The following is a 26,493-nucleotide window of genomic DNA, read 5'->3' on the forward strand; positions in this document are numbered from 1 at the left end:
ATTCAAGCTTAGTAGTGTCAAGACTCTCAAGGAATCTTTGATGCTTAAACTGGTTTCTTTGCCAGGTCACATAGCAGGAAGAGGCTTTTTGTCACGGCAGATTCTAAAGACTGCATGCAACCTAAGGCAAGGGCATCACTTTACCACTCAGTGGCATGTCTTCCATGGGAACTGGACTTTCAGCAAACATTGCACAAATCAATAGTACAGGCAAATATAGGCAACTTTCTCTAGCCTGATTAAAGTGGGAAATGTGCAATAGCTTTGCATTAAGGACAAGCTTCAGAGTCTCTACTTGGTATCATCAGAAAACCGAGTCCGAGTGTCGTGCCGGAAGCTTGAATAGGTCAGCTGATGTATCTCTAATAATTCACAGTTTTTTTCTAAAGGTGGTTCAGCGATTGGAAGAAATGCTAACCCTTGGCTGAAAAATCTTGACCCGTTTCCTGCAAGTTTCGGAAAGTCGTGCAAATAGCGGGGATGTAGCTCAGTGGTAGAGCGCACGCTTTGCATGTGTGAGGCCCCGGGTTCAATCCCCGGCATCTCCATGGCCTGGGTTTACGTGCAAAGAGCGCACGTCCAACAGGTGGCTGCTTTTGCTTCGCCTTATTTGGTTCCTGCAGGCACTCGGTGAAAGAAATACTTGTGAGTGCTCCACCCCACGAGTAGACTTTTGGGGATGTAGCTCAGTGGTAGAGCGCATGCTTCGCATGTATGAGGTCCTGGGTTCAATCCCCAGCATCTCCAAACTTTTACAAATACGGCTAGAAATCTTTAGCGAACACATTCAAGCTTAGTAGTGTCAAGACTCTCAAGGAATCTTTGATGCTTAAACTGGTTTCTTTGCCAGGTCACATAGCAGGAAGAGGCTTTTTGTCACGGCAGATTCTAAAGACTGCATGCAACCTAAGGCAAGGGCATCACTTTACCACTCAGTGGCATGTCTTCCATGGGAACTGGACTTTCAGCAAACATTGCACAAATCAATAGTACAGGCAAATATAGGCAACTTTCTCTAGCCTGATTAAAGTGGGAAATGTGCAATAGCTTTGCATTAAGGACAAGCTTCAGAGTCTCTACTTGGTATCATCAGAAAACCGAGTCCGAGTGTCGTGCCGGAAGCTTGAATAGGTCAGCTGATGTATCTCTAATAATTCACAGTTTTTTTCTAAAGGTGGTTCAGCGATTGGAAGAAATGCTAACCCTTGGCTGAAAAATCTTGACCCGTTTCCTGCAAGTTTCGGAAAGTCGTGCAAATAGCGGGGATGTAGCTCAGTGGTAGAGCGCACGCTTTGCATGTGTGAGGCCCCGGGTTCAATCCCCGGCATCTCCATGGCCTGGGTTTACGTGCAAAGAGCGCACGTCCAACAGGTGGCTGCTTTTGCTTCGCCTTATTTGGTTCCTGCAGGCACTCGGTGAAAGAAATACTTGTGAGTGCTCCACCCCACGAGTAGACTTTTGGGGATGTAGCTCAGTGGTAGAGCGCATGCTTCGCATGTATGAGGTCCTGGGTTCAATCCCCAGCATCTCCAAACTTTTACAAATACGGCTAGAAATCTTTAGCGAACACATTCAAGCTTAGTAGTGTCAAGACTCTCAAGGAATCTTTGATGCTTAAACTGGTTTCTTTGCCAGGTCACATAGCAGGAAGAGGCTTTTTGTCACGGCAGATTCTAAAGACTGCATGCAACCTAAGGCAAGGGCATCACTTTACCACTCAGTGGCATGTCTTCCATGGGAACTGGACTTTCAGCAAACATTGCACAAATCAATAGTACAGGCAAATATAGGCAACTTTCTCTAGCCTGATTAAAGTGGGAAATGTGCAATAGCTTTGCATTAAGGACAAGCTTCAGAGTCTCTACTTGGTATCATCAGAAAACCGAGTCCGAGTGTCGTGCCGGAAGCTTGAATAGGTCAGCTGATGTATCTCTAATAATTCACAGTTTTTTTCTAAAGGTGGTTCAGCGATTGGAAGAAATGCTAACCCTTGGCTGAAAAATCTTGACCCGTTTCCTGCAAGTTTCGGAAAGTCGTGCAAATAGCGGGGATGTAGCTCAGTGGTAGAGCGCACGCTTTGCATGTGTGAGGCCCCGGGTTCAATCCCCGGCATCTCCATGGCCTGGGTTTACGTGCAAAGAGCGCACGTCCAACAGGTGGCTGCTTTTGCTTCGCCTTATTTGGTTCCTGCAGGCACTCGGTGAAAGAAATACTTGTGAGTGCTCCACCCCACGAGTAGACTTTTGGGGATGTAGCTCAGTGGTAGAGCGCATGCTTCGCATGTATGAGGTCCTGGGTTCAATCCCCAGCATCTCCAAACTTTTACAAATACGGCTAGAAATCTTTAGCGAACACATTCAAGCTTAGTAGTGTCAAGACTCTCAAGGAATCTTTGATGCTTAAACTGGTTTCTTTGCCAGGTCACATAGCAGGAAGAGGCTTTTTGTCACGGCAGATTCTAAAGACTGCATGCAACCTAAGGCAAGGGCATCACTTTACCACTCAGTGGCATGTCTTCCATGGGAACTGGACTTTCAGCAAACATTGCACAAATCAATAGTACAGGCAAATATAGGCAACTTTCTCTAGCCTGATTAAAGTGGGAAATGTGCAATAGCTTTGCATTAAGGACAAGCTTCAGAGTCTCTACTTGGTATCATCAGAAAACCGAGTCCGAGTGTCGTGCCGGAAGCTTGAATAGGTCAGCTGATGTATCTCTAATAATTCACAGTTTTTTTCTAAAGGTGGTTCAGCGATTGGAAGAAATGCTAACCCTTGGCTGAAAAATCTTGACCCGTTTCCTGCAAGTTTCGGAAAGTCGTGCAAATAGCGGGGATGTAGCTCAGTGGTAGAGCGCACGCTTTGCATGTGTGAGGCCCCGGGTTCAATCCCCGGCATCTCCATGGCCTGGGTTTACGTGCAAAGAGCGCACGTCCAACAGGTGGCTGCTTTTGCTTCGCCTTATTTGGTTCCTGCAGGCACTCGGTGAAAGAAATACTTGTGAGTGCTCCACCCCACGAGTAGACTTTTGGGGATGTAGCTCAGTGGTAGAGCGCATGCTTCGCATGTATGAGGTCCTGGGTTCAATCCCCAGCATCTCCAAACTTTTACAAATACGGCTAGAAATCTTTAGCGAACACATTCAAGCTTAGTAGTGTCAAGACTCTCAAGGAATCTTTGATGCTTAAACTGGTTTCTTTGCCAGGTCACATAGCAGGAAGAGGCTTTTTGTCACGGCAGATTCTAAAGACTGCATGCAACCTAAGGCAAGGGCATCACTTTACCACTCAGTGGCATGTCTTCCATGGGAACTGGACTTTCAGCAAACATTGCACAAATCAATAGTACAGGCAAATATAGGCAACTTTCTCTAGCCTGATTAAAGTGGGAAATGTGCAATAGCTTTGCATTAAGGACAAGCTTCAGAGTCTCTACTTGGTATCATCAGAAAACCGAGTCCGAGTGTCGTGCCGGAAGCTTGAATAGGTCAGCTGATGTATCTCTAATAATTCACAGTTTTTTTCTAAAGGTGGTTCAGCGATTGGAAGAAATGCTAACCCTTGGCTGAAAAATCTTGACCCGTTTCCTGCAAGTTTCGGAAAGTCGTGCAAATAGCGGGGATGTAGCTCAGTGGTAGAGCGCACGCTTTGCATGTGTGAGGCCCCGGGTTCAATCCCCGGCATCTCCATGGCCTGGGTTTACGTGCAAAGAGCGCACGTCCAACAGGTGGCTGCTTTTGCTTCGCCTTATTTGGTTCCTGCAGGCACTCGGTGAAAGAAATACTTGTGAGTGCTCCACCCCACGAGTAGACTTTTGGGGATGTAGCTCAGTGGTAGAGCGCATGCTTCGCATGTATGAGGTCCTGGGTTCAATCCCCAGCATCTCCAAACTTTTACAAATACGGCTAGAAATCTTTAGCGAACACATTCAAGCTTAGTAGTGTCAAGACTCTCAAGGAATCTTTGATGCTTAAACTGGTTTCTTTGCCAGGTCACATAGCAGGAAGAGGCTTTTTGTCACGGCAGATTCTAAAGACTGCATGCAACCTAAGGCAAGGGCATCACTTTACCACTCAGTGGCATGTCTTCCATGGGAACTGGACTTTCAGCAAACATTGCACAAATCAATAGTACAGGCAAATATAGGCAACTTTCTCTAGCCTGATTAAAGTGGGAAATGTGCAATAGCTTTGCATTAAGGACAAGCTTCAGAGTCTCTACTTGGTATCATCAGAAAACCGAGTCCGAGTGTCGTGCCGGAAGCTTGAATAGGTCAGCTGATGTATCTCTAATAATTCACAGTTTTTTTCTAAAGGTGGTTCAGCGATTGGAAGAAATGCTAACCCTTGGCTGAAAAATCTTGACCCGTTTCCTGCAAGTTTCGGAAAGTCGTGCAAATAGCGGGGATGTAGCTCAGTGGTAGAGCGCACGCTTTGCATGTGTGAGGCCCCGGGTTCAATCCCCGGCATCTCCATGGCCTGGGTTTACGTGCAAAGAGCGCACGTCCAACAGGTGGCTGCTTTTGCTTCGCCTTATTTGGTTCCTGCAGGCACTCGGTGAAAGAAATACTTGTGAGTGCTCCACCCCACGAGTAGACTTTTGGGGATGTAGCTCAGTGGTAGAGCGCATGCTTCGCATGTATGAGGTCCTGGGTTCAATCCCCAGCATCTCCAAACTTTTACAAATACGGCTAGAAATCTTTAGCGAACACATTCAAGCTTAGTAGTGTCAAGACTCTCAAGGAATCTTTGATGCTTAAACTGGTTTCTTTGCCAGGTCACATAGCAGGAAGAGGCTTTTTGTCACGGCAGATTCTAAAGACTGCATGCAACCTAAGGCAAGGGCATCACTTTACCACTCAGTGGCATGTCTTCCATGGGAACTGGACTTTCAGCAAACATTGCACAAATCAATAGTACAGGCAAATATAGGCAACTTTCTCTAGCCTGATTAAAGTGGGAAATGTGCAATAGCTTTGCATTAAGGACAAGCTTCAGAGTCTCTACTTGGTATCATCAGAAAACCGAGTCCGAGTGTCGTGCCGGAAGCTTGAATAGGTCAGCTGATGTATCTCTAATAATTCACAGTTTTTTTCTAAAGGTGGTTCAGCGATTGGAAGAAATGCTAACCCTTGGCTGAAAAATCTTGACCCGTTTCCTGCAAGTTTCGGAAAGTCGTGCAAATAGCGGGGATGTAGCTCAGTGGTAGAGCGCACGCTTTGCATGTGTGAGGCCCCGGGTTCAATCCCCGGCATCTCCATGGCCTGGGTTTACGTGCAAAGAGCGCACGTCCAACAGGTGGCTGCTTTTGCTTCGCCTTATTTGGTTCCTGCAGGCACTCGGTGAAAGAAATACTTGTGAGTGCTCCACCCCACGAGTAGACTTTTGGGGATGTAGCTCAGTGGTAGAGCGCATGCTTCGCATGTATGAGGTCCTGGGTTCAATCCCCAGCATCTCCAAACTTTTACAAATACGGCTAGAAATCTTTAGCGAACACATTCAAGCTTAGTAGTGTCAAGACTCTCAAGGAATCTTTGATGCTTAAACTGGTTTCTTTGCCAGGTCACATAGCAGGAAGAGGCTTTTTGTCACGGCAGATTCTAAAGACTGCATGCAACCTAAGGCAAGGGCATCACTTTACCACTCAGTGGCATGTCTTCCATGGGAACTGGACTTTCAGCAAACATTGCACAAATCAATAGTACAGGCAAATATAGGCAACTTTCTCTAGCCTGATTAAAGTGGGAAATGTGCAATAGCTTTGCATTAAGGACAAGCTTCAGAGTCTCTACTTGGTATCATCAGAAAACCGAGTCCGAGTGTCGTGCCGGAAGCTTGAATAGGTCAGCTGATGTATCTCTAATAATTCACAGTTTTTTTCTAAAGGTGGTTCAGCGATTGGAAGAAATGCTAACCCTTGGCTGAAAAATCTTGACCCGTTTCCTGCAAGTTTCGGAAAGTCGTGCAAATAGCGGGGATGTAGCTCAGTGGTAGAGCGCACGCTTTGCATGTGTGAGGCCCCGGGTTCAATCCCCGGCATCTCCATGGCCTGGGTTTACGTGCAAAGAGCGCACGTCCAACAGGTGGCTGCTTTTGCTTCGCCTTATTTGGTTCCTGCAGGCACTCGGTGAAAGAAATACTTGTGAGTGCTCCACCCCACGAGTAGACTTTTGGGGATGTAGCTCAGTGGTAGAGCGCATGCTTCGCATGTATGAGGTCCTGGGTTCAATCCCCAGCATCTCCAAACTTTTACAAATACGGCTAGAAATCTTTAGCGAACACATTCAAGCTTAGTAGTGTCAAGACTCTCAAGGAATCTTTGATGCTTAAACTGGTTTCTTTGCCAGGTCACATAGCAGGAAGAGGCTTTTTGTCACGGCAGATTCTAAAGACTGCATGCAACCTAAGGCAAGGGCATCACTTTACCACTCAGTGGCATGTCTTCCATGGGAACTGGACTTTCAGCAAACATTGCACAAATCAATAGTACAGGCAAATATAGGCAACTTTCTCTAGCCTGATTAAAGTGGGAAATGTGCAATAGCTTTGCATTAAGGACAAGCTTCAGAGTCTCTACTTGGTATCATCAGAAAACCGAGTCCGAGTGTCGTGCCGGAAGCTTGAATAGGTCAGCTGATGTATCTCTAATAATTCACAGTTTTTTTCTAAAGGTGGTTCAGCGATTGGAAGAAATGCTAACCCTTGGCTGAAAAATCTTGACCCGTTTCCTGCAAGTTTCGGAAAGTCGTGCAAATAGCGGGGATGTAGCTCAGTGGTAGAGCGCACGCTTTGCATGTGTGAGGCCCCGGGTTCAATCCCCGGCATCTCCATGGCCTGGGTTTACGTGCAAAGAGCGCACGTCCAACAGGTGGCTGCTTTTGCTTCGCCTTATTTGGTTCCTGCAGGCACTCGGTGAAAGAAATACTTGTGAGTGCTCCACCCCACGAGTAGACTTTTGGGGATGTAGCTCAGTGGTAGAGCGCATGCTTCGCATGTATGAGGTCCTGGGTTCAATCCCCAGCATCTCCAAACTTTTACAAATACGGCTAGAAATCTTTAGCGAACACATTCAAGCTTAGTAGTGTCAAGACTCTCAAGGAATCTTTGATGCTTAAACTGGTTTCTTTGCCAGGTCACATAGCAGGAAGAGGCTTTTTGTCACGGCAGATTCTAAAGACTGCATGCAACCTAAGGCAAGGGCATCACTTTACCACTCAGTGGCATGTCTTCCATGGGAACTGGACTTTCAGCAAACATTGCACAAATCAATAGTACAGGCAAATATAGGCAACTTTCTCTAGCCTGATTAAAGTGGGAAATGTGCAATAGCTTTGCATTAAGGACAAGCTTCAGAGTCTCTACTTGGTATCATCAGAAAACCGAGTCCGAGTGTCGTGCCGGAAGCTTGAATAGGTCAGCTGATGTATCTCTAATAATTCACAGTTTTTTTCTAAAGGTGGTTCAGCGATTGGAAGAAATGCTAACCCTTGGCTGAAAAATCTTGACCCGTTTCCTGCAAGTTTCGGAAAGTCGTGCAAATAGCGGGGATGTAGCTCAGTGGTAGAGCGCACGCTTTGCATGTGTGAGGCCCCGGGTTCAATCCCCGGCATCTCCATGGCCTGGGTTTACGTGCAAAGAGCGCACGTCCAACAGGTGGCTGCTTTTGCTTCGCCTTATTTGGTTCCTGCAGGCACTCGGTGAAAGAAATACTTGTGAGTGCTCCACCCCACGAGTAGACTTTTGGGGATGTAGCTCAGTGGTAGAGCGCATGCTTCGCATGTATGAGGTCCTGGGTTCAATCCCCAGCATCTCCAAACTTTTACAAATACGGCTAGAAATCTTTAGCGAACACATTCAAGCTTAGTAGTGTCAAGACTCTCAAGGAATCTTTGATGCTTAAACTGGTTTCTTTGCCAGGTCACATAGCAGGAAGAGGCTTTTTGTCACGGCAGATTCTAAAGACTGCATGCAACCTAAGGCAAGGGCATCACTTTACCACTCAGTGGCATGTCTTCCATGGGAACTGGACTTTCAGCAAACATTGCACAAATCAATAGTACAGGCAAATATAGGCAACTTTCTCTAGCCTGATTAAAGTGGGAAATGTGCAATAGCTTTGCATTAAGGACAAGCTTCAGAGTCTCTACTTGGTATCATCAGAAAACCGAGTCCGAGTGTCGTGCCGGAAGCTTGAATAGGTCAGCTGATGTATCTCTAATAATTCACAGTTTTTTTCTAAAGGTGGTTCAGCGATTGGAAGAAATGCTAACCCTTGGCTGAAAAATCTTGACCCGTTTCCTGCAAGTTTCGGAAAGTCGTGCAAATAGCGGGGATGTAGCTCAGTGGTAGAGCGCACGCTTTGCATGTGTGAGGCCCCGGGTTCAATCCCCGGCATCTCCATGGCCTGGGTTTACGTGCAAAGAGCGCACGTCCAACAGGTGGCTGCTTTTGCTTCGCCTTATTTGGTTCCTGCAGGCACTCGGTGAAAGAAATACTTGTGAGTGCTCCACCCCACGAGTAGACTTTTGGGGATGTAGCTCAGTGGTAGAGCGCATGCTTCGCATGTATGAGGTCCTGGGTTCAATCCCCAGCATCTCCAAACTTTTACAAATACGGCTAGAAATCTTTAGCGAACACATTCAAGCTTAGTAGTGTCAAGACTCTCAAGGAATCTTTGATGCTTAAACTGGTTTCTTTGCCAGGTCACATAGCAGGAAGAGGCTTTTTGTCACGGCAGATTCTAAAGACTGCATGCAACCTAAGGCAAGGGCATCACTTTACCACTCAGTGGCATGTCTTCCATGGGAACTGGACTTTCAGCAAACATTGCACAAATCAATAGTACAGGCAAATATAGGCAACTTTCTCTAGCCTGATTAAAGTGGGAAATGTGCAATAGCTTTGCATTAAGGACAAGCTTCAGAGTCTCTACTTGGTATCATCAGAAAACCGAGTCCGAGTGTCGTGCCGGAAGCTTGAATAGGTCAGCTGATGTATCTCTAATAATTCACAGTTTTTTTCTAAAGGTGGTTCAGCGATTGGAAGAAATGCTAACCCTTGGCTGAAAAATCTTGACCCGTTTCCTGCAAGTTTCGGAAAGTCGTGCAAATAGCGGGGATGTAGCTCAGTGGTAGAGCGCACGCTTTGCATGTGTGAGGCCCCGGGTTCAATCCCCGGCATCTCCATGGCCTGGGTTTACGTGCAAAGAGCGCACGTCCAACAGGTGGCTGCTTTTGCTTCGCCTTATTTGGTTCCTGCAGGCACTCGGTGAAAGAAATACTTGTGAGTGCTCCACCCCACGAGTAGACTTTTGGGGATGTAGCTCAGTGGTAGAGCGCATGCTTCGCATGTATGAGGTCCTGGGTTCAATCCCCAGCATCTCCAAACTTTTACAAATACGGCTAGAAATCTTTAGCGAACACATTCAAGCTTAGTAGTGTCAAGACTCTCAAGGAATCTTTGATGCTTAAACTGGTTTCTTTGCCAGGTCACATAGCAGGAAGAGGCTTTTTGTCACGGCAGATTCTAAAGACTGCATGCAACCTAAGGCAAGGGCATCACTTTACCACTCAGTGGCATGTCTTCCATGGGAACTGGACTTTCAGCAAACATTGCACAAATCAATAGTACAGGCAAATATAGGCAACTTTCTCTAGCCTGATTAAAGTGGGAAATGTGCAATAGCTTTGCATTAAGGACAAGCTTCAGAGTCTCTACTTGGTATCATCAGAAAACCGAGTCCGAGTGTCGTGCCGGAAGCTTGAATAGGTCAGCTGATGTATCTCTAATAATTCACAGTTTTTTTCTAAAGGTGGTTCAGCGATTGGAAGAAATGCTAACCCTTGGCTGAAAAATCTTGACCCGTTTCCTGCAAGTTTCGGAAAGTCGTGCAAATAGCGGGGATGTAGCTCAGTGGTAGAGCGCACGCTTTGCATGTGTGAGGCCCCGGGTTCAATCCCCGGCATCTCCATGGCCTGGGTTTACGTGCAAAGAGCGCACGTCCAACAGGTGGCTGCTTTTGCTTCGCCTTATTTGGTTCCTGCAGGCACTCGGTGAAAGAAATACTTGTGAGTGCTCCACCCCACGAGTAGACTTTTGGGGATGTAGCTCAGTGGTAGAGCGCATGCTTCGCATGTATGAGGTCCTGGGTTCAATCCCCAGCATCTCCAAACTTTTACAAATACGGCTAGAAATCTTTAGCGAACACATTCAAGCTTAGTAGTGTCAAGACTCTCAAGGAATCTTTGATGCTTAAACTGGTTTCTTTGCCAGGTCACATAGCAGGAAGAGGCTTTTTGTCACGGCAGATTCTAAAGACTGCATGCAACCTAAGGCAAGGGCATCACTTTACCACTCAGTGGCATGTCTTCCATGGGAACTGGACTTTCAGCAAACATTGCACAAATCAATAGTACAGGCAAATATAGGCAACTTTCTCTAGCCTGATTAAAGTGGGAAATGTGCAATAGCTTTGCATTAAGGACAAGCTTCAGAGTCTCTACTTGGTATCATCAGAAAACCGAGTCCGAGTGTCGTGCCGGAAGCTTGAATAGGTCAGCTGATGTATCTCTAATAATTCACAGTTTTTTTCTAAAGGTGGTTCAGCGATTGGAAGAAATGCTAACCCTTGGCTGAAAAATCTTGACCCGTTTCCTGCAAGTTTCGGAAAGTCGTGCAAATAGCGGGGATGTAGCTCAGTGGTAGAGCGCACGCTTTGCATGTGTGAGGCCCCGGGTTCAATCCCCGGCATCTCCATGGCCTGGGTTTACGTGCAAAGAGCGCACGTCCAACAGGTGGCTGCTTTTGCTTCGCCTTATTTGGTTCCTGCAGGCACTCGGTGAAAGAAATACTTGTGAGTGCTCCACCCCACGAGTAGACTTTTGGGGATGTAGCTCAGTGGTAGAGCGCATGCTTCGCATGTATGAGGTCCTGGGTTCAATCCCCAGCATCTCCAAACTTTTACAAATACGGCTAGAAATCTTTAGCGAACACATTCAAGCTTAGTAGTGTCAAGACTCTCAAGGAATCTTTGATGCTTAAACTGGTTTCTTTGCCAGGTCACATAGCAGGAAGAGGCTTTTTGTCACGGCAGATTCTAAAGACTGCATGCAACCTAAGGCAAGGGCATCACTTTACCACTCAGTGGCATGTCTTCCATGGGAACTGGACTTTCAGCAAACATTGCACAAATCAATAGTACAGGCAAATATAGGCAACTTTCTCTAGCCTGATTAAAGTGGGAAATGTGCAATAGCTTTGCATTAAGGACAAGCTTCAGAGTCTCTACTTGGTATCATCAGAAAACCGAGTCCGAGTGTCGTGCCGGAAGCTTGAATAGGTCAGCTGATGTATCTCTAATAATTCACAGTTTTTTTCTAAAGGTGGTTCAGCGATTGGAAGAAATGCTAACCCTTGGCTGAAAAATCTTGACCCGTTTCCTGCAAGTTTCGGAAAGTCGTGCAAATAGCGGGGATGTAGCTCAGTGGTAGAGCGCACGCTTTGCATGTGTGAGGCCCCGGGTTCAATCCCCGGCATCTCCATGGCCTGGGTTTACGTGCAAAGAGCGCACGTCCAACAGGTGGCTGCTTTTGCTTCGCCTTATTTGGTTCCTGCAGGCACTCGGTGAAAGAAATACTTGTGAGTGCTCCACCCCACGAGTAGACTTTTGGGGATGTAGCTCAGTGGTAGAGCGCATGCTTCGCATGTATGAGGTCCTGGGTTCAATCCCCAGCATCTCCAAACTTTTACAAATACGGCTAGAAATCTTTAGCGAACACATTCAAGCTTAGTAGTGTCAAGACTCTCAAGGAATCTTTGATGCTTAAACTGGTTTCTTTGCCAGGTCACATAGCAGGAAGAGGCTTTTTGTCACGGCAGATTCTAAAGACTGCATGCAACCTAAGGCAAGGGCATCACTTTACCACTCAGTGGCATGTCTTCCATGGGAACTGGACTTTCAGCAAACATTGCACAAATCAATAGTACAGGCAAATATAGGCAACTTTCTCTAGCCTGATTAAAGTGGGAAATGTGCAATAGCTTTGCATTAAGGACAAGCTTCAGAGTCTCTACTTGGTATCATCAGAAAACCGAGTCCGAGTGTCGTGCCGGAAGCTTGAATAGGTCAGCTGATGTATCTCTAATAATTCACAGTTTTTTTCTAAAGGTGGTTCAGCGATTGGAAGAAATGCTAACCCTTGGCTGAAAAATCTTGACCCGTTTCCTGCAAGTTTCGGAAAGTCGTGCAAATAGCGGGGATGTAGCTCAGTGGTAGAGCGCACGCTTTGCATGTGTGAGGCCCCGGGTTCAATCCCCGGCATCTCCATGGCCTGGGTTTACGTGCAAAGAGCGCACGTCCAACAGGTGGCTGCTTTTGCTTCGCCTTATTTGGTTCCTGCAGGCACTCGGTGAAAGAAATACTTGTGAGTGCTCCACCCCACGAGTAGACTTTTGGGGATGTAGCTCAGTGGTAGAGCGCATGCTTCGCATGTATGAGGTCCTGGGTTCAATCCCCAGCATCTCCAAACTTTTACAAATACGGCTAGAAATCTTTAGCGAACACATTCAAGCTTAGTAGTGTCAAGACTCTCAAGGAATCTTTGATGCTTAAACTGGTTTCTTTGCCAGGTCACATAGCAGGAAGAGGCTTTTTGTCACGGCAGATTCTAAAGACTGCATGCAACCTAAGGCAAGGGCATCACTTTACCACTCAGTGGCATGTCTTCCATGGGAACTGGACTTTCAGCAAACATTGCACAAATCAATAGTACAGGCAAATATAGGCAACTTTCTCTAGCCTGATTAAAGTGGGAAATGTGCAATAGCTTTGCATTAAGGACAAGCTTCAGAGTCTCTACTTGGTATCATCAGAAAACCGAGTCCGAGTGTCGTGCCGGAAGCTTGAATAGGTCAGCTGATGTATCTCTAATAATTCACAGTTTTTTTCTAAAGGTGGTTCAGCGATTGGAAGAAATGCTAACCCTTGGCTGAAAAATCTTGACCCGTTTCCTGCAAGTTTCGGAAAGTCGTGCAAATAGCGGGGATGTAGCTCAGTGGTAGAGCGCACGCTTTGCATGTGTGAGGCCCCGGGTTCAATCCCCGGCATCTCCATGGCCTGGGTTTACGTGCAAAGAGCGCACGTCCAACAGGTGGCTGCTTTTGCTTCGCCTTATTTGGTTCCTGCAGGCACTCGGTGAAAGAAATACTTGTGAGTGCTCCACCCCACGAGTAGACTTTTGGGGATGTAGCTCAGTGGTAGAGCGCATGCTTCGCATGTATGAGGTCCTGGGTTCAATCCCCAGCATCTCCAAACTTTTACAAATACGGCTAGAAATCTTTAGCGAACACATTCAAGCTTAGTAGTGTCAAGACTCTCAAGGAATCTTTGATGCTTAAACTGGTTTCTTTGCCAGGTCACATAGCAGGAAGAGGCTTTTTGTCACGGCAGATTCTAAAGACTGCATGCAACCTAAGGCAAGGGCATCACTTTACCACTCAGTGGCATGTCTTCCATGGGAACTGGACTTTCAGCAAACATTGCACAAATCAATAGTACAGGCAAATATAGGCAACTTTCTCTAGCCTGATTAAAGTGGGAAATGTGCAATAGCTTTGCATTAAGGACAAGCTTCAGAGTCTCTACTTGGTATCATCAGAAAACCGAGTCCGAGTGTCGTGCCGGAAGCTTGAATAGGTCAGCTGATGTATCTCTAATAATTCACAGTTTTTTTCTAAAGGTGGTTCAGCGATTGGAAGAAATGCTAACCCTTGGCTGAAAAATCTTGACCCGTTTCCTGCAAGTTTCGGAAAGTCGTGCAAATAGCGGGGATGTAGCTCAGTGGTAGAGCGCACGCTTTGCATGTGTGAGGCCCCGGGTTCAATCCCCGGCATCTCCATGGCCTGGGTTTACGTGCAAAGAGCGCACGTCCAACAGGTGGCTGCTTTTGCTTCGCCTTATTTGGTTCCTGCAGGCACTCGGTGAAAGAAATACTTGTGAGTGCTCCACCCCACGAGTAGACTTTTGGGGATGTAGCTCAGTGGTAGAGCGCATGCTTCGCATGTATGAGGTCCTGGGTTCAATCCCCAGCATCTCCAAACTTTTACAAATACGGCTAGAAATCTTTAGCGAACACATTCAAGCTTAGTAGTGTCAAGACTCTCAAGGAATCTTTGATGCTTAAACTGGTTTCTTTGCCAGGTCACATAGCAGGAAGAGGCTTTTTGTCACGGCAGATTCTAAAGACTGCATGCAACCTAAGGCAAGGGCATCACTTTACCACTCAGTGGCATGTCTTCCATGGGAACTGGACTTTCAGCAAACATTGCACAAATCAATAGTACAGGCAAATATAGGCAACTTTCTCTAGCCTGATTAAAGTGGGAAATGTGCAATAGCTTTGCATTAAGGACAAGCTTCAGAGTCTCTACTTGGTATCATCAGAAAACCGAGTCCGAGTGTCGTGCCGGAAGCTTGAATAGGTCAGCTGATGTATCTCTAATAATTCACAGTTTTTTTCTAAAGGTGGTTCAGCGATTGGAAGAAATGCTAACCCTTGGCTGAAAAATCTTGACCCGTTTCCTGCAAGTTTCGGAAAGTCGTGCAAATAGCGGGGATGTAGCTCAGTGGTAGAGCGCACGCTTTGCATGTGTGAGGCCCCGGGTTCAATCCCCGGCATCTCCATGGCCTGGGTTTACGTGCAAAGAGCGCACGTCCAACAGGTGGCTGCTTTTGCTTCGCCTTATTTGGTTCCTGCAGGCACTCGGTGAAAGAAATACTTGTGAGTGCTCCACCCCACGAGTAGACTTTTGGGGATGTAGCTCAGTGGTAGAGCGCATGCTTCGCATGTATGAGGTCCTGGGTTCAATCCCCAGCATCTCCAAACTTTTACAAATACGGCTAGAAATCTTTAGCGAACACATTCAAGCTTAGTAGTGTCAAGACTCTCAAGGAATCTTTGATGCTTAAACTGGTTTCTTTGCCAGGTCACATAGCAGGAAGAGGCTTTTTGTCACGGCAGATTCTAAAGACTGCATGCAACCTAAGGCAAGGGCATCACTTTACCACTCAGTGGCATGTCTTCCATGGGAACTGGACTTTCAGCAAACATTGCACAAATCAATAGTACAGGCAAATATAGGCAACTTTCTCTAGCCTGATTAAAGTGGGAAATGTGCAATAGCTTTGCATTAAGGACAAGCTTCAGAGTCTCTACTTGGTATCATCAGAAAACCGAGTCCGAGTGTCGTGCCGGAAGCTTGAATAGGTCAGCTGATGTATCTCTAATAATTCACAGTTTTTTTCTAAAGGTGGTTCAGCGATTGGAAGAAATGCTAACCCTTGGCTGAAAAATCTTGACCCGTTTCCTGCAAGTTTCGGAAAGTCGTGCAAATAGCGGGGATGTAGCTCAGTGGTAGAGCGCACGCTTTGCATGTGTGAGGCCCCGGGTTCAATCCCCGGCATCTCCATGGCCTGGGTTTACGTGCAAAGAGCGCACGTCCAACAGGTGGCTGCTTTTGCTTCGCCTTATTTGGTTCCTGCAGGCACTCGGTGAAAGAAATACTTGTGAGTGCTCCACCCCACGAGTAGACTTTTGGGGATGTAGCTCAGTGGTAGAGCGCATGCTTCGCATGTATGAGGTCCTGGGTTCAATCCCCAGCATCTCCAAACTTTTACAAATACGGCTAGAAATCTTTAGCGAACACATTCAAGCTTAGTAGTGTCAAGACTCTCAAGGAATCTTTGATGCTTAAACTGGTTTCTTTGCCAGGTCACATAGCAGGAAGAGGCTTTTTGTCACGGCAGATTCTAAAGACTGCATGCAACCTAAGGCAAGGGCATCACTTTACCACTCAGTGGCATGTCTTCCATGGGAACTGGACTTTCAGCAAACATTGCACAAATCAATAGTACAGGCAAATATAGGCAACTTTCTCTAGCCTGATTAAAGTGGGAAATGTGCAATAGCTTTGCATTAAGGACAAGCTTCAGAGTCTCTACTTGGTATCATCAGAAAACCGAGTCCGAGTGTCGTGCCGGAAGCTTGAATAGGTCAGCTGATGTATCTCTAATAATTCACAGTTTTTTTCTAAAGGTGGTTCAGCGATTGGAAGAAATGCTAACCCTTGGCTGAAAAATCTTGACCCGTTTCCTGCAAGTTTCGGAAAGTCGTGCAAATAGCGGGGATGTAGCTCAGTGGTAGAGCGCACGCTTTGCATGTGTGAGGCCCCGGGTTCAATCCCCGGCATCTCCATGGCCTGGGTTTACGTGCAAAGAGCGCACGTCCAACAGGTGGCTGCTTTTGCTTCGCCTTATTTGGTTCCTGCAGGCACTCGGTGAAAGAAATACTTGTGAGTGCTCCACCCCACGAGTAGACTTTTGGGGATGTAGCTCAGTGGTAGAGCGCATGCTTCGCATGTATGAGGTCCTGGGTTCAATCCCCAGCATCTCCAAACTTTTACAAATACGGCTAGAAATCTTTAGCGAACACATTCAAGCTTAGTAGTGTCAAGACTCTCAAGGAATCTTTGATGCTTAAACTGGTTTCTTTGCCAGGTCACATAGCAGGAAGAGGCTTTTTGTCACGGCAGATTCTAAAGACTGCATGCAACCTAAGGCAAGGGCATCACTTTACCACTCAGTGGCATGTCTTCCATGGGAACTGGACTTTCAGCAAACATTGCACAAATCAATAGTACAGGCAAATATAGGCAACTTTCTCTAGCCTGATTAAAGTGGGAAATGTGCAATAGCTTTGCATTAAGGACAAGCTTCAGAGTCTCTACTTGGTATCATCAGAAAACCGAGTCCGAGTGTCGTGCCGGAAGCTTGAATAGGTCAGCTGATGTATCTCTAATAATTCACAGTTTTTTTCTAAAGGTGGTTCAGCGATTGGAAGAAATGCTAACCCTTGGCTGAAAAATCTTGACCCGTTTCCTGCAAGTTTCGGAAAGTCGTGCAAATAGCGGGGATGTAGCTCAGTGGTAGAGCGCACGCTTTGCATGTGTGAGGCCCCGGGTTCAATCCCCGGCATCTCCATGGCCTGGGTTTACGTGCAAAGAGCGCACGTCCAACAGGTGGCTGCTTTTGCTTCGCCTTATTTGGTTCCTGCAGGCACTCGGTGAAAAAAATACTTGTGAGTGCTCCACCCCACGAGTAGACTTTTGGGGATGTAGCTCAGTGGTAGAGCGCATGCTTCGCATGTATGAGGTCCTGGGTTCAATCCCCAGCATCTCCAAACTTTTACAAATACGGCTAGAAATCTTTAGCGAACACATTCAAGCTTAGTAGTGTCAAGACTCTCAAGGAATCTTTGATGCTTAAACTGGTTTCTTTGCCAGGTCACATAGCAGGAAGAGGCTTTTTGTCACGGCAGATTCTAAAGACTGCATGCAACCTAAGGCAAGGGCATCACTTTACCACTCAGTGGCATGTCTTCCATGGGAACTGGACTTTCAGCAAACATTGCACAAATCAATAGTACAGGCAAATATAGGCAACTTTCTCTAGCCTGATTAAAGTGGGAAATGTGCAATAGCTTTGCATTAAGGACAAGCTTCAGAGTCTCTACTTGGTATCATCAGAAAACCGAGTCCGAGTGTCGTGCCGGAAGCTTGAATAGGTCAGCTGATGTATCTCTAATAATTCACAGTTTTTTTCTAAAGGTGGTTCAGCGATTGGAAGAAATGCTAACCCTTGGCTGAAAAATCTTGACCCGTTTCCTGCAAGTTTCGGAAAGTCGTGCAAATAGCGGGGATGTAGCTCAGTGGTAGAGCGCACGCTTTGCATGTGTGAGGCCCCGGGTTCAATCCCCGGCATCTCCATGGCCTGGGTTTACGTGCAAAGAGCGCACGTCCAACAGGTGGCTGCTTTTGCTTCGCCTTATTTGGTTCCTGCAGGCACTCGGTGAAAGAAATACTTGTGAGTGCTCCACCCCACGAGTAGACTTTTGGGGATGTAGCTCAGTGGTAGAGCGCATGCTTCGCATGTATGAGGTCCTGGGTTCAATCCCCAGCATCTCCAAACTTTTACAAATACGGCTAGAAATCTTTAGCGAACACATTCAAGCTTAGTAGTGTCAAGACTCTCAAGGAATCTTTGATGCTTAAACTGGTTTCTTTGCCAGGTCACATAGCAGGAAGAGGCTTTTTGTCACGGCAGATTCTAAAGACTGCATGCAACCTAAGGCAAGGGCATCACTTTACCACTCAGTGGCATGTCTTCCATGGGAACTGGACTTTCAGCAAACATTGCACAAATCAATAGTACAGGCAAATATAGGCAACTTTCTCTAGCCTGATTAAAGTGGGAAATGTGCAATAGCTTTGCATTAAGGACAAGCTTCAGAGTCTCTACTTGGTATCATCAGAAAACCGAGTCCGAGTGTCGTGCCGGAAGCTTGAATAGGTCAGCTGATGTATCTCTAATAATTCACAGTTTTTTTCTAAAGGTGGTTCAGCGATTGGAAGAAATGCTAACCCTTGGCTGAAAAATCTTGACCCGTTTCCTGCAAGTTTCGGAAAGTCGTGCAAATAGCGGGGATGTAGCTCAGTGGTAGAGCGCACGCTTTGCATGTGTGAGGCCCCGGGTTCAATCCCCGGCATCTCCATGGCCTGGGTTTACGTGCAAAGAGCGCACGTCCAACAGGTGGCTGCTTTTGCTTCGCCTTATTTGGTTCCTGCAGGCACTCGGTGAAAGAAATACTTGTGAGTGCTCCACCCCACGAGTAGACTTTTGGGGATGTAGCTCAGTGGTAGAGCGCATGCTTCGCATGTATGAGGTCCTGGGTTCAATCCCCAGCATCTCCAAACTTTTACAAATACGGCTAGAAATCTTTAGCGAACACATTCAAGCTTAGTAGTGTCAAGACTCTCAAGGAATCTTTGATGCTTAAACTGGTTTCTTTGCCAGGTCACATAGCAGGAAGAGGCTTTTTGTCACGGCAGATTCTAAAGACTGCATGCAACCTAAGGCAAGGGCATCACTTTACCACTCAGTGGCATGTCTTCCATGGGAACTGGACTTTCAGCAAACATTGCACAAATCAATAGTACAGGCAAATATAGGCAACTTTCTCTAGCCTGATTAAAGTGGGAAATGTGCAATAGCTTTGCATTAAGGACAAGCTTCAGAGTCTCTACTTGGTATCATCAGAAAACCGAGTCCGAGTGTCGTGCCGGAAGCTTGAATAGGTCAGCTGATGTATCTCTAATAATTCACAGTTTTTTTCTAAAGGTGGTTCAGCGATTGGAAGAAATGCTAACCCTTGGCTGAAAAATCTTGACCCGTTTCCTGCAAGTTTCGGAAAGTCGTGCAAATAGCGGGGATGTAGCTCAGTGGTAGAGCGCACGCTTTGCATGTGTGAGGCCCCGGGTTCAATCCCCGGCATCTCCATGGCCTGGGTTTACGTGCAAAGAGCGCACGTCCAACAGGTGGCTGCTTTTGCTTCGCCTTATTTGGTTCCTGCAGGCACTCGGTGAAAGAAATACTTGTGAGTGCTCCACCCCACGAGTAGACTTTTGGGGATGTAGCTCAGTGGTAGAGCGCATGCTTCGCATGTATGAGGTCCTGGGTTCAATCCCCAGCATCTCCAAACTTTTACAAATACGGCTAGAAATCTTTAGCGAACACATTCAAGCTTAGTAGTGTCAAGACTCTCAAGGAATCTTTGATGCTTAAACTGGTTTCTTTGCCAGGTCACATAGCAGGAAGAGGCTTTTTGTCACGGCAGATTCTAAAGACTGCATGCAACCTAAGGCAAGGGCATCACTTTACCACTCAGTGGCATGTCTTCCATGGGAACTGGACTTTCAGCAAACATTGCACAAATCAATAGTACAGGCAAATATAGGCAACTTTCTCTAGCCTGATTAAAGTGGGAAATGTGCAATAGCTTTGCATTAAGGACAAGCTTCAGAGTCTCTACTTGGTATCATCAGAAAACCGAGTCCGAGTGTCGTGCCGGAAGCTTGAATAGGTCAGCTGATGTATCTCTAATAATTCACAGTTTTTTTCTAAAGGTGGTTCAGCGATTGGAAGAAATGCTAACCCTTGGCTGAAAAATCTTGACCCGTTTCCTGCAAGTTTCGGAAAGTCGTGCAAATAGCGGGGATGTAGCTCAGTGGTAGAGCGCACGCTTTGCATGTGTGAGGCCCCGGGTTCAATCCCCGGCATCTCCATGGCCTGGGTTTACGTGCAAAGAGCGCACGTCCAACAGGTGGCTGCTTTTGCTTCGCCTTATTTGGTTCCTGCAGGCACTCGGTGAAAGAAATACTTGTGAGTGCTCCACCCCACGAGTAGACTTTTGGGGATGTAGCTCAGTGGTAGAGCGCATGCTTCGCATGTATGAGGTCCTGGGTTCAATCCCCAGCATCTCCAAACTTTTACAAATACGGCTAGAAATCTTTAGCGAACACATTCAAGCTTAGTAGTGTCAAGACTCTCAAGGAATCTTTGATGCTTAAACTGGTTTCTTTGCCAGGTCACATAGCAGGAAGAGGCTTTTTGTCACGGCAGATTCTAAAGACTGCATGCAACCTAAGGCAAGGGCATCACTTTACCACTCAGTGGCATGTCTTCCATGGGAACTGGACTTTCAGCAAACATTGCACAAATCAATAGTACAGGCAAATATAGGCAACTTTCTCTAGCCTGATTAAAGTGGGAAATGTGCAATAGCTTTGCATTAAGGACAAGCTTCAGAGTCTCTACTTGGTATCATCAGAAAACCGAGTCCGAGTGTCGTGCCGGAAGCTTGAATAGGTCAGCTGATGTATCTCTAATAATTCACAGTTTTTTTCTAAAGGTGGTTCAGCGATTGGAAGAAATGCTAACCCTTGGCTGAAAAATCTTGACCCGTTTCCTGCAAGTTTCGGAAAGTCGTGCAAATAGCGGGGATGTAGCTCAGTGGTAGAGCGCACGCTTTGCATGTGTGAGGCCCCGGGTTCAATCCCCGGCATCTCCATGGCCTGGGTTTACGTGCAAAGAGCGCACGTCCAACAGGTGGCTGCTTTTGCTTCGCCTTATTTGGTTCCTGCAGGCACTCGGTGAAAGAAATACTTGTGAGTGCTCCACCCCACGAGTAGACTTTTGGGGATGTAGCTCAGTGGTAGAGCGCATGCTTCGCATGTATGAGGTCCTGGGTTCAATCCCCAGCATCTCCAAACTTTTACAAATACGGCTAGAAATCTTTAGCGAACACATTCAAGCTTAGTAGTGTCAAGACTCTCAAGGAATCTTTGATGCTTAAACTGGTTTCTTTGCCAGGTCACATAGCAGGAAGAGGCTTTTTGTCACGGCAGATTCTAAAGACTGCATGCAACCTAAGGCAAGGGCATCACTTTACCACTCAGTGGCATGTCTTCCATGGGAACTGGACTTTCAGCAAACATTGCACAAATCAATAGTACAGGCAAATATAGGCAACTTTCTCTAGCCTGATTAAAGTGGGAAATGTGCAATAGCTTTGCATTAAGGACAAGCTTCAGAGTCTCTACTTGGTATCATCAGAAAACCGAGTCCGAGTGTCGTGCCGGAAGCTTGAATAGGTCAGCTGATGTATCTCTAATAATTCACAGTTTTTTTCTAAAGGTGGTTCAGCGATTGGAAGAAATGCTAACCCTTGGCTGAAAAATCTTGACCCGTTTCCTGCAAGTTTCGGAAAGTCGTGCAAATAGCGGGGATGTAGCTCAGTGGTAGAGCGCACGCTTTGCATGTGTGAGGCCCCGGGTTCAATCCCCGGCATCTCCATGGCCTGGGTTTACGTGCAAAGAGCGCACGTCCAACAGGTGGCTGCTTTTGCTTCGCCTTATTTGGTTCCTGCAGGCACTCGGTGAAAGAAATACTTGTGAGTGCTCCACCCCACGAGTAGACTTTTGGGGATGTAGCTCAGTGGTAGAGCGCATGCTTCGCATGTATGAGGTCCTGGGTTCAATCCCCAGCATCTCCAAACTTTTACAAATACGGCTAGAAATCTTTAGCGAACACATTCAAGCTTAGTAGTGTCAAGACTCTCAAGGAATCTTTGATGCTTAAACTGGTTTCTTTGCCAGGTCACATAGCAGGAAGAGGCTTTTTGTCACGGCAGATTCTAAAGACTGCATGCAACCTAAGGCAAGGGCATCACTTTACCACTCAGTGGCATGTCTTCCATGGGAACTGGACTTTCAGCAAACATTGCACAAATCAATAGTACAGGCAAATATAGGCAACTTTCTCTAGCCTGATTAAAGTGGGAAATGTGCAATAGCTTTGCATTAAGGACAAGCTTCAGAGTCTCTACTTGGTATCATCAGAAAACCGAGTCCGAGTGTCGTGCCGGAAGCTTGAATAGGTCAGCTGATGTATCTCTAATAATTCACAGTTTTTTTCTAAAGGTGGTTCAGCGATTGGAAGAAATGCTAACCCTTGGCTGAAAAATCTTGACCCGTTTCCTGCAAGTTTCGGAAAGTCGTGCAAATAGCGGGGATGTAGCTCAGTGGTAGAGCGCACGCTTTGCATGTGTGAGGCCCCGGGTTCAATCCCCGGCATCTCCATGGCCTGGGTTTACGTGCAAAGAGCGCACGTCCAACAGGTGGCTGCTTTTGCTTCGCCTTATTTGGTTCCTGCAGGCACTCGGTGAAAGAAATACTTGTGAGTGCTCCACCCCACGAGTAGACTTTTGGGGATGTAGCTCAGTGGTAGAGCGCATGCTTCGCATGTATGAGGTCCTGGGTTCAATCCCCAGCATCTCCAAACTTTTACAAATACGGCTAGAAATCTTTAGCGAACACATTCAAGCTTAGTAGTGTCAAGACTCTCAAGGAATCTTTGATGCTTAAACTGGTTTCTTTGCCAGGTCACATAGCAGGAAGAGGCTTTTTGTCACGGCAGATTCTAAAGACTGCATGCAACCTAAGGCAAGGGCATCACTTTACCACTCAGTGGCATGTCTTCCATGGGAACTGGACTTTCAGCAAACATTGCACAAATCAATAGTACAGGCAAATATAGGCAACTTTCTCTAGCCTGATTAAAGTGGGAAATGTGCAATAGCTTTGCATTAAGGACAAGCTTCAGAGTCTCTACTTGGTATCATCAGAAAACCGAGTCCGAGTGTCGTGCCGGAAGCTTGAATAGGTCAGCTGATGTATCTCTAATAATTCACAGTTTTTTTCTAAAGGTGGTTCAGCGATTGGAAGAAATGCTAACCCTTGGCTGAAAAATCTTGACCCGTTTCCTGCAAGTTTCGGAAAGTCGTGCAAATAGCGGGGATGTAGCTCAGTGGTAGAGCGCACGCTTTGCATGTGTGAGGCCCCGGGTTCAATCCCCGGCATCTCCATGGCCTGGGTTTACGTGCAAAGAGCGCACGTCCAACAGGTGGCTGCTTTTGCTTCGCCTTATTTGGTTCCTGCAGGCACTCGGTGAAAGAAATACTTGTGAGTGCTCCACCCCACGAGTAGACTTTTGGGGATGTAGCTCAGTGGTAGAGCGCATGCTTCGCATGTATGAGGTCCTGGGTTCAATCCCCAGCATCTCCAAACTTTTACAAATACGGCTAGAAATCTTTAGCGAACACATTCAAGCTTAGTAGTGTCAAGACTCTCAAGGAATCTTTGATGCTTAAACTGGTTTCTTTGCCAGGTCACATAGCAGGAAGAGGCTTTTTGTCACGGCAGATTCTAAAGACTGCATGCAACCTAAGGCAAGGGCATCACTTTACCACTCAGTGGCATGTCTTCCATGGGAACTGGACTTTCAGCAAACATTGCACAAATCAATAGTACAGGCAAATATAGGCAACTTTCTCTAGCCTGATTAAAGTGGGAAATGTGCAATAGCTTTGCATTAAGGACAAGCTTCAGAGTCTCTACTTGGTATCATCAGAAAACCGAGTCCGAGTGTCGTGCCGGAAGCTTGAATAGGTCAGCTGATGTATCTCTAATAATTCACAGTTTTTTTCTAAAGGTGGTTCAGCGATTGGAAGAAATGCTAACCCTTGGCTGAAAAATCTTGACCCGTTTCCTGCAAGTTTCGGAAAGTCGTGCAAATAGCGGGGATGTAGCTCAGTGGTAGAGCGCACGCTTTGCATGTGTGAGGCCCCGGGTTCAATCCCCGGCATCTCCATGGCCTGGGTTTACGTGCAAAGAGCGCACGTCCAACAGGTGGCTGCTTTTGCTTCGCCTTATTTGGTTCCTGCAGGCACTCGGTGAAAGAAATACTTGTGAGTGCTCCACCCCACGAGTAGACTTTTGGGGATGTAGCTCAGTGGTAGAGCGCATGCTTCGCATGTATGAGGTCCTGGGTTCAATCCCCAGCATCTCCAAACTTTTACAAATACGGCTAGAAATCTTTAGCGAACACATTCAAGCTTAGTAGTGTCAAGACTCTCAAGGAATCTTTGATGCTTAAACTGGTTTCTTTGCCAGGTCACATAGCAGGAAGAGGCTTTTTGTCACGGCAGATTCTAAAGACTGCATGCAACCTAAGGCAAGGGCATCACTTTACCACTCAGTGGCATGTCTTCCATGGGAACTGGACTTTCAGCAAACATTGCACAAATCAATAGTACAGGCAAATATAGGCAACTTTCTCTAGCCTGATTAAAGTGGGAAATGTGCAATAGCTTTGCATTAAGGACAAGCTTCAGAGTCTCTACTTGGTATCATCAGAAAACCGAGTCCGAGTGTCGTGCCGGAAGCTTGAATAGGTCAGCTGATGTATCTCTAATAATTCACAGTTTTTTTCTAAAGGTGGTTCAGCGATTGGAAGAAATGCTAACCCTTGGCTGAAAAATCTTGACCCGTTTCCTGCAAGTTTCGGAAAGTCGTGCAAATAGCGGGGATGTAGCTCAGTGGTAGAGCGCACGCTTTGCATGTGTGAGGCCCCGGGTTCAATCCCCGGCATCTCCATGGCCTGGGTTTACGTGCAAAGAGCGCACGTCCAACAGGTGGCTGCTTTTGCTTCGCCTTATTTGGTTCCTGCAGGCACTCGGTGAAAGAAATACTTGTGAGTGCTCCACCCCACGAGTAGACTTTTGGGGATGTAGCTCAGTGGTAGAGCGCATGCTTCGCATGTATGAGGTCCTGGGTTCAATCCCCAGCATCTCCAAACTTTTACAAATACGGCTAGAAATCTTTAGCGAACACATTCAAGCTTAGTAGTGTCAAGACTCTCAAGGAATCTTTGATGCTTAAACTGGTTTCTTTGCCAGGTCACATAGCAGGAAGAGGCTTTTTGTCACGGCAGATTCTAAAGACTGCATGCAACCTAAGGCAAGGGCATCACTTTACCACTCAGTGGCATGTCTTCCATGGGAACTGGACTTTCAGCAAACATTGCACAAATCAATAGTACAGGCAAATATAGGCAACTTTCTCTAGCCTGATTAAAGTGGGAAATGTGCAATAGCTTTGCATTAAGGACAAGCTTCAGAGTCTCTACTTGGTATCATCAGAAAACCGAGTCCGAGTGTCGTGCCGGAAGCTTGAATAGGTCAGCTGATGTATCTCTAATAATTCACAGTTTTTTTCTAAAGGTGGTTCAGCGATTGGAAGAAATGCTAACCCTTGGCTGAAAAATCTTGACCCGTTTCCTGCAAGTTTCGGAAAGTCGTGCAAATAGCGGGGATGTAGCTCAGTGGTAGAGCGCACGCTTTGCATGTGTGAGGCCCCGGGTTCAATCCCCGGCATCTCCATGGCCTGGGTTTACGTGCAAAGAGCGCACGTCCAACAGGTGGCTGCTTTTGCTTCGCCTTATTTGGTTCCTGCAGGCACTCGGTGAAAGAAATACTTGTGAGTGCTCCACCCCACGAGTAGACTTTTGGGGATGTAGCTCAGTGGTAGAGCGCATGCTTCGCATGTATGAGGTCCTGGGTTCAATCCCCAGCATCTCCAAACTTTTACAAATACGGCTAGAAATCTTTAGCGAACACATTCAAGCTTAGTAGTGTCAAGACTCTCAAGGAATCTTTGATGCTTAAACTGGTTTCTTTGCCAGGTCACATAGCAGGAAGAGGCTTTTTGTCACGGCAGATTCTAAAGACTGCATGCAACCTAAGGCAAGGGCATCACTTTACCACTCAGTGGCATGTCTTCCATGGGAACTGGACTTTCAGCAAACATTGCACAAATCAATAGTACAGGCAAATATAGGCAACTTTCTCTAGCCTGATTAAAGTGGGAAATGTGCAATAGCTTTGCATTAAGGACAAGCTTCAGAGTCTCTACTTGGTATCATCAGAAAACCGAGTCCGAGTGTCGTGCCGGAAGCTTGAATAGGTCAGCTGATGTATCTCTAATAATTCACAGTTTTTTTCTAAAGGTGGTTCAGCGATTGGAAGAAATGCTAACCCTTGGCTGAAAAATCTTGACCCGTTTCCTGCAAGTTTCGGAAAGTCGTGCAAATAGCGGGGATGTAGCTCAGTGGTAGAGCGCACGCTTTGCATGTGTGAGGCCCCGGGTTCAATCCCCGGCATCTCCATGGCCTGGGTTTACGTGCAAAGAGCGCACGTCCAACAGGT

General features: G+C 46.6%; 67 non-coding genes across 67 annotated transcripts; all 67 read left to right on the top strand.

Annotated features, from left to right (window-relative positions):
• The first annotated feature begins 476 nt into the window (after positions 1-476).
• Positions 477-548, top strand: TRNAA-UGC (transfer RNA alanine (anticodon UGC)). The gene has a single exon. It is a non-coding gene; the product is annotated as a tRNA-Ala (tRNA).
• A 127-nt stretch (positions 549-675) lies between these two features.
• On the top strand, positions 676-747 carry TRNAA-CGC (transfer RNA alanine (anticodon CGC)). Its single transcript has one exon. It is a non-coding gene; the product is annotated as a tRNA-Ala (tRNA).
• Positions 748-1,261: 514 nt separating this feature from the next.
• Positions 1,262-1,333, top strand: TRNAA-UGC (transfer RNA alanine (anticodon UGC)). The gene has a single exon. It is a non-coding gene; the product is annotated as a tRNA-Ala (tRNA).
• A 127-nt stretch (positions 1,334-1,460) lies between these two features.
• On the top strand, positions 1,461-1,532 carry TRNAA-CGC (transfer RNA alanine (anticodon CGC)). Its single transcript has one exon. It is a non-coding gene; the product is annotated as a tRNA-Ala (tRNA).
• Positions 1,533-2,046: 514 nt separating this feature from the next.
• On the top strand, positions 2,047-2,118 carry TRNAA-UGC (transfer RNA alanine (anticodon UGC)). Its single transcript has one exon. It is a non-coding gene; the product is annotated as a tRNA-Ala (tRNA).
• A 127-nt stretch (positions 2,119-2,245) lies between these two features.
• TRNAA-CGC (transfer RNA alanine (anticodon CGC)) lies at positions 2,246-2,317 on the top strand. Its single transcript has one exon. It is a non-coding gene; the product is annotated as a tRNA-Ala (tRNA).
• A 514-nt stretch (positions 2,318-2,831) lies between these two features.
• Positions 2,832-2,903, top strand: TRNAA-UGC (transfer RNA alanine (anticodon UGC)). Its single transcript has one exon. It is a non-coding gene; the product is annotated as a tRNA-Ala (tRNA).
• Positions 2,904-3,030: 127 nt separating this feature from the next.
• TRNAA-CGC (transfer RNA alanine (anticodon CGC)) lies at positions 3,031-3,102 on the top strand. Its single transcript has one exon. It is a non-coding gene; the product is annotated as a tRNA-Ala (tRNA).
• Positions 3,103-3,616: 514 nt separating this feature from the next.
• TRNAA-UGC (transfer RNA alanine (anticodon UGC)) lies at positions 3,617-3,688 on the top strand. Its single transcript has one exon. It is a non-coding gene; the product is annotated as a tRNA-Ala (tRNA).
• A 127-nt stretch (positions 3,689-3,815) lies between these two features.
• TRNAA-CGC (transfer RNA alanine (anticodon CGC)) lies at positions 3,816-3,887 on the top strand. The gene has a single exon. It is a non-coding gene; the product is annotated as a tRNA-Ala (tRNA).
• A 514-nt stretch (positions 3,888-4,401) lies between these two features.
• Positions 4,402-4,473, top strand: TRNAA-UGC (transfer RNA alanine (anticodon UGC)). Its single transcript has one exon. It is a non-coding gene; the product is annotated as a tRNA-Ala (tRNA).
• Positions 4,474-4,600: 127 nt separating this feature from the next.
• Positions 4,601-4,672, top strand: TRNAA-CGC (transfer RNA alanine (anticodon CGC)). The gene has a single exon. It is a non-coding gene; the product is annotated as a tRNA-Ala (tRNA).
• Positions 4,673-5,186: 514 nt separating this feature from the next.
• Positions 5,187-5,258, top strand: TRNAA-UGC (transfer RNA alanine (anticodon UGC)). Its single transcript has one exon. It is a non-coding gene; the product is annotated as a tRNA-Ala (tRNA).
• Positions 5,259-5,385: 127 nt separating this feature from the next.
• On the top strand, positions 5,386-5,457 carry TRNAA-CGC (transfer RNA alanine (anticodon CGC)). The gene has a single exon. It is a non-coding gene; the product is annotated as a tRNA-Ala (tRNA).
• Positions 5,458-5,971: 514 nt separating this feature from the next.
• Positions 5,972-6,043, top strand: TRNAA-UGC (transfer RNA alanine (anticodon UGC)). Its single transcript has one exon. It is a non-coding gene; the product is annotated as a tRNA-Ala (tRNA).
• A 127-nt stretch (positions 6,044-6,170) lies between these two features.
• On the top strand, positions 6,171-6,242 carry TRNAA-CGC (transfer RNA alanine (anticodon CGC)). Its single transcript has one exon. It is a non-coding gene; the product is annotated as a tRNA-Ala (tRNA).
• A 514-nt stretch (positions 6,243-6,756) lies between these two features.
• TRNAA-UGC (transfer RNA alanine (anticodon UGC)) lies at positions 6,757-6,828 on the top strand. Its single transcript has one exon. It is a non-coding gene; the product is annotated as a tRNA-Ala (tRNA).
• A 127-nt stretch (positions 6,829-6,955) lies between these two features.
• Positions 6,956-7,027, top strand: TRNAA-CGC (transfer RNA alanine (anticodon CGC)). Its single transcript has one exon. It is a non-coding gene; the product is annotated as a tRNA-Ala (tRNA).
• Positions 7,028-7,541: 514 nt separating this feature from the next.
• TRNAA-UGC (transfer RNA alanine (anticodon UGC)) lies at positions 7,542-7,613 on the top strand. Its single transcript has one exon. It is a non-coding gene; the product is annotated as a tRNA-Ala (tRNA).
• Positions 7,614-7,740: 127 nt separating this feature from the next.
• Positions 7,741-7,812, top strand: TRNAA-CGC (transfer RNA alanine (anticodon CGC)). The gene has a single exon. It is a non-coding gene; the product is annotated as a tRNA-Ala (tRNA).
• A 514-nt stretch (positions 7,813-8,326) lies between these two features.
• TRNAA-UGC (transfer RNA alanine (anticodon UGC)) lies at positions 8,327-8,398 on the top strand. The gene has a single exon. It is a non-coding gene; the product is annotated as a tRNA-Ala (tRNA).
• Positions 8,399-8,525: 127 nt separating this feature from the next.
• On the top strand, positions 8,526-8,597 carry TRNAA-CGC (transfer RNA alanine (anticodon CGC)). Its single transcript has one exon. It is a non-coding gene; the product is annotated as a tRNA-Ala (tRNA).
• A 514-nt stretch (positions 8,598-9,111) lies between these two features.
• TRNAA-UGC (transfer RNA alanine (anticodon UGC)) lies at positions 9,112-9,183 on the top strand. Its single transcript has one exon. It is a non-coding gene; the product is annotated as a tRNA-Ala (tRNA).
• Positions 9,184-9,310: 127 nt separating this feature from the next.
• On the top strand, positions 9,311-9,382 carry TRNAA-CGC (transfer RNA alanine (anticodon CGC)). The gene has a single exon. It is a non-coding gene; the product is annotated as a tRNA-Ala (tRNA).
• Positions 9,383-9,896: 514 nt separating this feature from the next.
• On the top strand, positions 9,897-9,968 carry TRNAA-UGC (transfer RNA alanine (anticodon UGC)). The gene has a single exon. It is a non-coding gene; the product is annotated as a tRNA-Ala (tRNA).
• A 127-nt stretch (positions 9,969-10,095) lies between these two features.
• On the top strand, positions 10,096-10,167 carry TRNAA-CGC (transfer RNA alanine (anticodon CGC)). The gene has a single exon. It is a non-coding gene; the product is annotated as a tRNA-Ala (tRNA).
• Positions 10,168-10,681: 514 nt separating this feature from the next.
• TRNAA-UGC (transfer RNA alanine (anticodon UGC)) lies at positions 10,682-10,753 on the top strand. The gene has a single exon. It is a non-coding gene; the product is annotated as a tRNA-Ala (tRNA).
• Positions 10,754-10,880: 127 nt separating this feature from the next.
• On the top strand, positions 10,881-10,952 carry TRNAA-CGC (transfer RNA alanine (anticodon CGC)). The gene has a single exon. It is a non-coding gene; the product is annotated as a tRNA-Ala (tRNA).
• A 514-nt stretch (positions 10,953-11,466) lies between these two features.
• Positions 11,467-11,538, top strand: TRNAA-UGC (transfer RNA alanine (anticodon UGC)). Its single transcript has one exon. It is a non-coding gene; the product is annotated as a tRNA-Ala (tRNA).
• A 127-nt stretch (positions 11,539-11,665) lies between these two features.
• TRNAA-CGC (transfer RNA alanine (anticodon CGC)) lies at positions 11,666-11,737 on the top strand. The gene has a single exon. It is a non-coding gene; the product is annotated as a tRNA-Ala (tRNA).
• A 514-nt stretch (positions 11,738-12,251) lies between these two features.
• TRNAA-UGC (transfer RNA alanine (anticodon UGC)) lies at positions 12,252-12,323 on the top strand. Its single transcript has one exon. It is a non-coding gene; the product is annotated as a tRNA-Ala (tRNA).
• Positions 12,324-12,450: 127 nt separating this feature from the next.
• Positions 12,451-12,522, top strand: TRNAA-CGC (transfer RNA alanine (anticodon CGC)). The gene has a single exon. It is a non-coding gene; the product is annotated as a tRNA-Ala (tRNA).
• Positions 12,523-13,036: 514 nt separating this feature from the next.
• TRNAA-UGC (transfer RNA alanine (anticodon UGC)) lies at positions 13,037-13,108 on the top strand. Its single transcript has one exon. It is a non-coding gene; the product is annotated as a tRNA-Ala (tRNA).
• A 127-nt stretch (positions 13,109-13,235) lies between these two features.
• Positions 13,236-13,307, top strand: TRNAA-CGC (transfer RNA alanine (anticodon CGC)). Its single transcript has one exon. It is a non-coding gene; the product is annotated as a tRNA-Ala (tRNA).
• A 514-nt stretch (positions 13,308-13,821) lies between these two features.
• Positions 13,822-13,893, top strand: TRNAA-UGC (transfer RNA alanine (anticodon UGC)). The gene has a single exon. It is a non-coding gene; the product is annotated as a tRNA-Ala (tRNA).
• Positions 13,894-14,020: 127 nt separating this feature from the next.
• On the top strand, positions 14,021-14,092 carry TRNAA-CGC (transfer RNA alanine (anticodon CGC)). Its single transcript has one exon. It is a non-coding gene; the product is annotated as a tRNA-Ala (tRNA).
• A 514-nt stretch (positions 14,093-14,606) lies between these two features.
• On the top strand, positions 14,607-14,678 carry TRNAA-UGC (transfer RNA alanine (anticodon UGC)). The gene has a single exon. It is a non-coding gene; the product is annotated as a tRNA-Ala (tRNA).
• A 127-nt stretch (positions 14,679-14,805) lies between these two features.
• On the top strand, positions 14,806-14,877 carry TRNAA-CGC (transfer RNA alanine (anticodon CGC)). Its single transcript has one exon. It is a non-coding gene; the product is annotated as a tRNA-Ala (tRNA).
• A 514-nt stretch (positions 14,878-15,391) lies between these two features.
• Positions 15,392-15,463, top strand: TRNAA-UGC (transfer RNA alanine (anticodon UGC)). Its single transcript has one exon. It is a non-coding gene; the product is annotated as a tRNA-Ala (tRNA).
• Positions 15,464-15,590: 127 nt separating this feature from the next.
• On the top strand, positions 15,591-15,662 carry TRNAA-CGC (transfer RNA alanine (anticodon CGC)). The gene has a single exon. It is a non-coding gene; the product is annotated as a tRNA-Ala (tRNA).
• A 514-nt stretch (positions 15,663-16,176) lies between these two features.
• On the top strand, positions 16,177-16,248 carry TRNAA-UGC (transfer RNA alanine (anticodon UGC)). Its single transcript has one exon. It is a non-coding gene; the product is annotated as a tRNA-Ala (tRNA).
• A 127-nt stretch (positions 16,249-16,375) lies between these two features.
• On the top strand, positions 16,376-16,447 carry TRNAA-CGC (transfer RNA alanine (anticodon CGC)). Its single transcript has one exon. It is a non-coding gene; the product is annotated as a tRNA-Ala (tRNA).
• Positions 16,448-16,961: 514 nt separating this feature from the next.
• Positions 16,962-17,033, top strand: TRNAA-UGC (transfer RNA alanine (anticodon UGC)). The gene has a single exon. It is a non-coding gene; the product is annotated as a tRNA-Ala (tRNA).
• Positions 17,034-17,160: 127 nt separating this feature from the next.
• TRNAA-CGC (transfer RNA alanine (anticodon CGC)) lies at positions 17,161-17,232 on the top strand. Its single transcript has one exon. It is a non-coding gene; the product is annotated as a tRNA-Ala (tRNA).
• A 514-nt stretch (positions 17,233-17,746) lies between these two features.
• On the top strand, positions 17,747-17,818 carry TRNAA-UGC (transfer RNA alanine (anticodon UGC)). Its single transcript has one exon. It is a non-coding gene; the product is annotated as a tRNA-Ala (tRNA).
• A 127-nt stretch (positions 17,819-17,945) lies between these two features.
• On the top strand, positions 17,946-18,017 carry TRNAA-CGC (transfer RNA alanine (anticodon CGC)). Its single transcript has one exon. It is a non-coding gene; the product is annotated as a tRNA-Ala (tRNA).
• Positions 18,018-18,531: 514 nt separating this feature from the next.
• Positions 18,532-18,603, top strand: TRNAA-UGC (transfer RNA alanine (anticodon UGC)). The gene has a single exon. It is a non-coding gene; the product is annotated as a tRNA-Ala (tRNA).
• A 127-nt stretch (positions 18,604-18,730) lies between these two features.
• TRNAA-CGC (transfer RNA alanine (anticodon CGC)) lies at positions 18,731-18,802 on the top strand. Its single transcript has one exon. It is a non-coding gene; the product is annotated as a tRNA-Ala (tRNA).
• A 514-nt stretch (positions 18,803-19,316) lies between these two features.
• Positions 19,317-19,388, top strand: TRNAA-UGC (transfer RNA alanine (anticodon UGC)). The gene has a single exon. It is a non-coding gene; the product is annotated as a tRNA-Ala (tRNA).
• Positions 19,389-19,515: 127 nt separating this feature from the next.
• Positions 19,516-19,587, top strand: TRNAA-CGC (transfer RNA alanine (anticodon CGC)). Its single transcript has one exon. It is a non-coding gene; the product is annotated as a tRNA-Ala (tRNA).
• A 514-nt stretch (positions 19,588-20,101) lies between these two features.
• Positions 20,102-20,173, top strand: TRNAA-UGC (transfer RNA alanine (anticodon UGC)). The gene has a single exon. It is a non-coding gene; the product is annotated as a tRNA-Ala (tRNA).
• Positions 20,174-20,300: 127 nt separating this feature from the next.
• On the top strand, positions 20,301-20,372 carry TRNAA-CGC (transfer RNA alanine (anticodon CGC)). The gene has a single exon. It is a non-coding gene; the product is annotated as a tRNA-Ala (tRNA).
• A 514-nt stretch (positions 20,373-20,886) lies between these two features.
• On the top strand, positions 20,887-20,958 carry TRNAA-UGC (transfer RNA alanine (anticodon UGC)). Its single transcript has one exon. It is a non-coding gene; the product is annotated as a tRNA-Ala (tRNA).
• Positions 20,959-21,085: 127 nt separating this feature from the next.
• On the top strand, positions 21,086-21,157 carry TRNAA-CGC (transfer RNA alanine (anticodon CGC)). The gene has a single exon. It is a non-coding gene; the product is annotated as a tRNA-Ala (tRNA).
• A 514-nt stretch (positions 21,158-21,671) lies between these two features.
• Positions 21,672-21,743, top strand: TRNAA-UGC (transfer RNA alanine (anticodon UGC)). Its single transcript has one exon. It is a non-coding gene; the product is annotated as a tRNA-Ala (tRNA).
• A 127-nt stretch (positions 21,744-21,870) lies between these two features.
• TRNAA-CGC (transfer RNA alanine (anticodon CGC)) lies at positions 21,871-21,942 on the top strand. Its single transcript has one exon. It is a non-coding gene; the product is annotated as a tRNA-Ala (tRNA).
• Positions 21,943-22,456: 514 nt separating this feature from the next.
• TRNAA-UGC (transfer RNA alanine (anticodon UGC)) lies at positions 22,457-22,528 on the top strand. Its single transcript has one exon. It is a non-coding gene; the product is annotated as a tRNA-Ala (tRNA).
• Positions 22,529-22,655: 127 nt separating this feature from the next.
• On the top strand, positions 22,656-22,727 carry TRNAA-CGC (transfer RNA alanine (anticodon CGC)). The gene has a single exon. It is a non-coding gene; the product is annotated as a tRNA-Ala (tRNA).
• A 514-nt stretch (positions 22,728-23,241) lies between these two features.
• On the top strand, positions 23,242-23,313 carry TRNAA-UGC (transfer RNA alanine (anticodon UGC)). Its single transcript has one exon. It is a non-coding gene; the product is annotated as a tRNA-Ala (tRNA).
• Positions 23,314-23,440: 127 nt separating this feature from the next.
• On the top strand, positions 23,441-23,512 carry TRNAA-CGC (transfer RNA alanine (anticodon CGC)). Its single transcript has one exon. It is a non-coding gene; the product is annotated as a tRNA-Ala (tRNA).
• Positions 23,513-24,026: 514 nt separating this feature from the next.
• TRNAA-UGC (transfer RNA alanine (anticodon UGC)) lies at positions 24,027-24,098 on the top strand. Its single transcript has one exon. It is a non-coding gene; the product is annotated as a tRNA-Ala (tRNA).
• A 127-nt stretch (positions 24,099-24,225) lies between these two features.
• TRNAA-CGC (transfer RNA alanine (anticodon CGC)) lies at positions 24,226-24,297 on the top strand. Its single transcript has one exon. It is a non-coding gene; the product is annotated as a tRNA-Ala (tRNA).
• Positions 24,298-24,811: 514 nt separating this feature from the next.
• Positions 24,812-24,883, top strand: TRNAA-UGC (transfer RNA alanine (anticodon UGC)). Its single transcript has one exon. It is a non-coding gene; the product is annotated as a tRNA-Ala (tRNA).
• A 127-nt stretch (positions 24,884-25,010) lies between these two features.
• On the top strand, positions 25,011-25,082 carry TRNAA-CGC (transfer RNA alanine (anticodon CGC)). Its single transcript has one exon. It is a non-coding gene; the product is annotated as a tRNA-Ala (tRNA).
• Positions 25,083-25,596: 514 nt separating this feature from the next.
• On the top strand, positions 25,597-25,668 carry TRNAA-UGC (transfer RNA alanine (anticodon UGC)). Its single transcript has one exon. It is a non-coding gene; the product is annotated as a tRNA-Ala (tRNA).
• Positions 25,669-25,795: 127 nt separating this feature from the next.
• On the top strand, positions 25,796-25,867 carry TRNAA-CGC (transfer RNA alanine (anticodon CGC)). The gene has a single exon. It is a non-coding gene; the product is annotated as a tRNA-Ala (tRNA).
• Positions 25,868-26,381: 514 nt separating this feature from the next.
• TRNAA-UGC (transfer RNA alanine (anticodon UGC)) lies at positions 26,382-26,453 on the top strand. The gene has a single exon. It is a non-coding gene; the product is annotated as a tRNA-Ala (tRNA).
• The last annotated feature ends 40 nt before the right edge of the window (positions 26,454-26,493 follow it).

The sequence above is a fragment of the Ranitomeya imitator genome, unplaced genomic scaffold (genome assembly GCF_032444005.1).
Source record: "Ranitomeya imitator isolate aRanImi1 unplaced genomic scaffold, aRanImi1.pri SCAFFOLD_398, whole genome shotgun sequence".
NCBI lineage: Eukaryota > Metazoa > Chordata > Amphibia > Anura > Dendrobatidae > Ranitomeya > Ranitomeya imitator.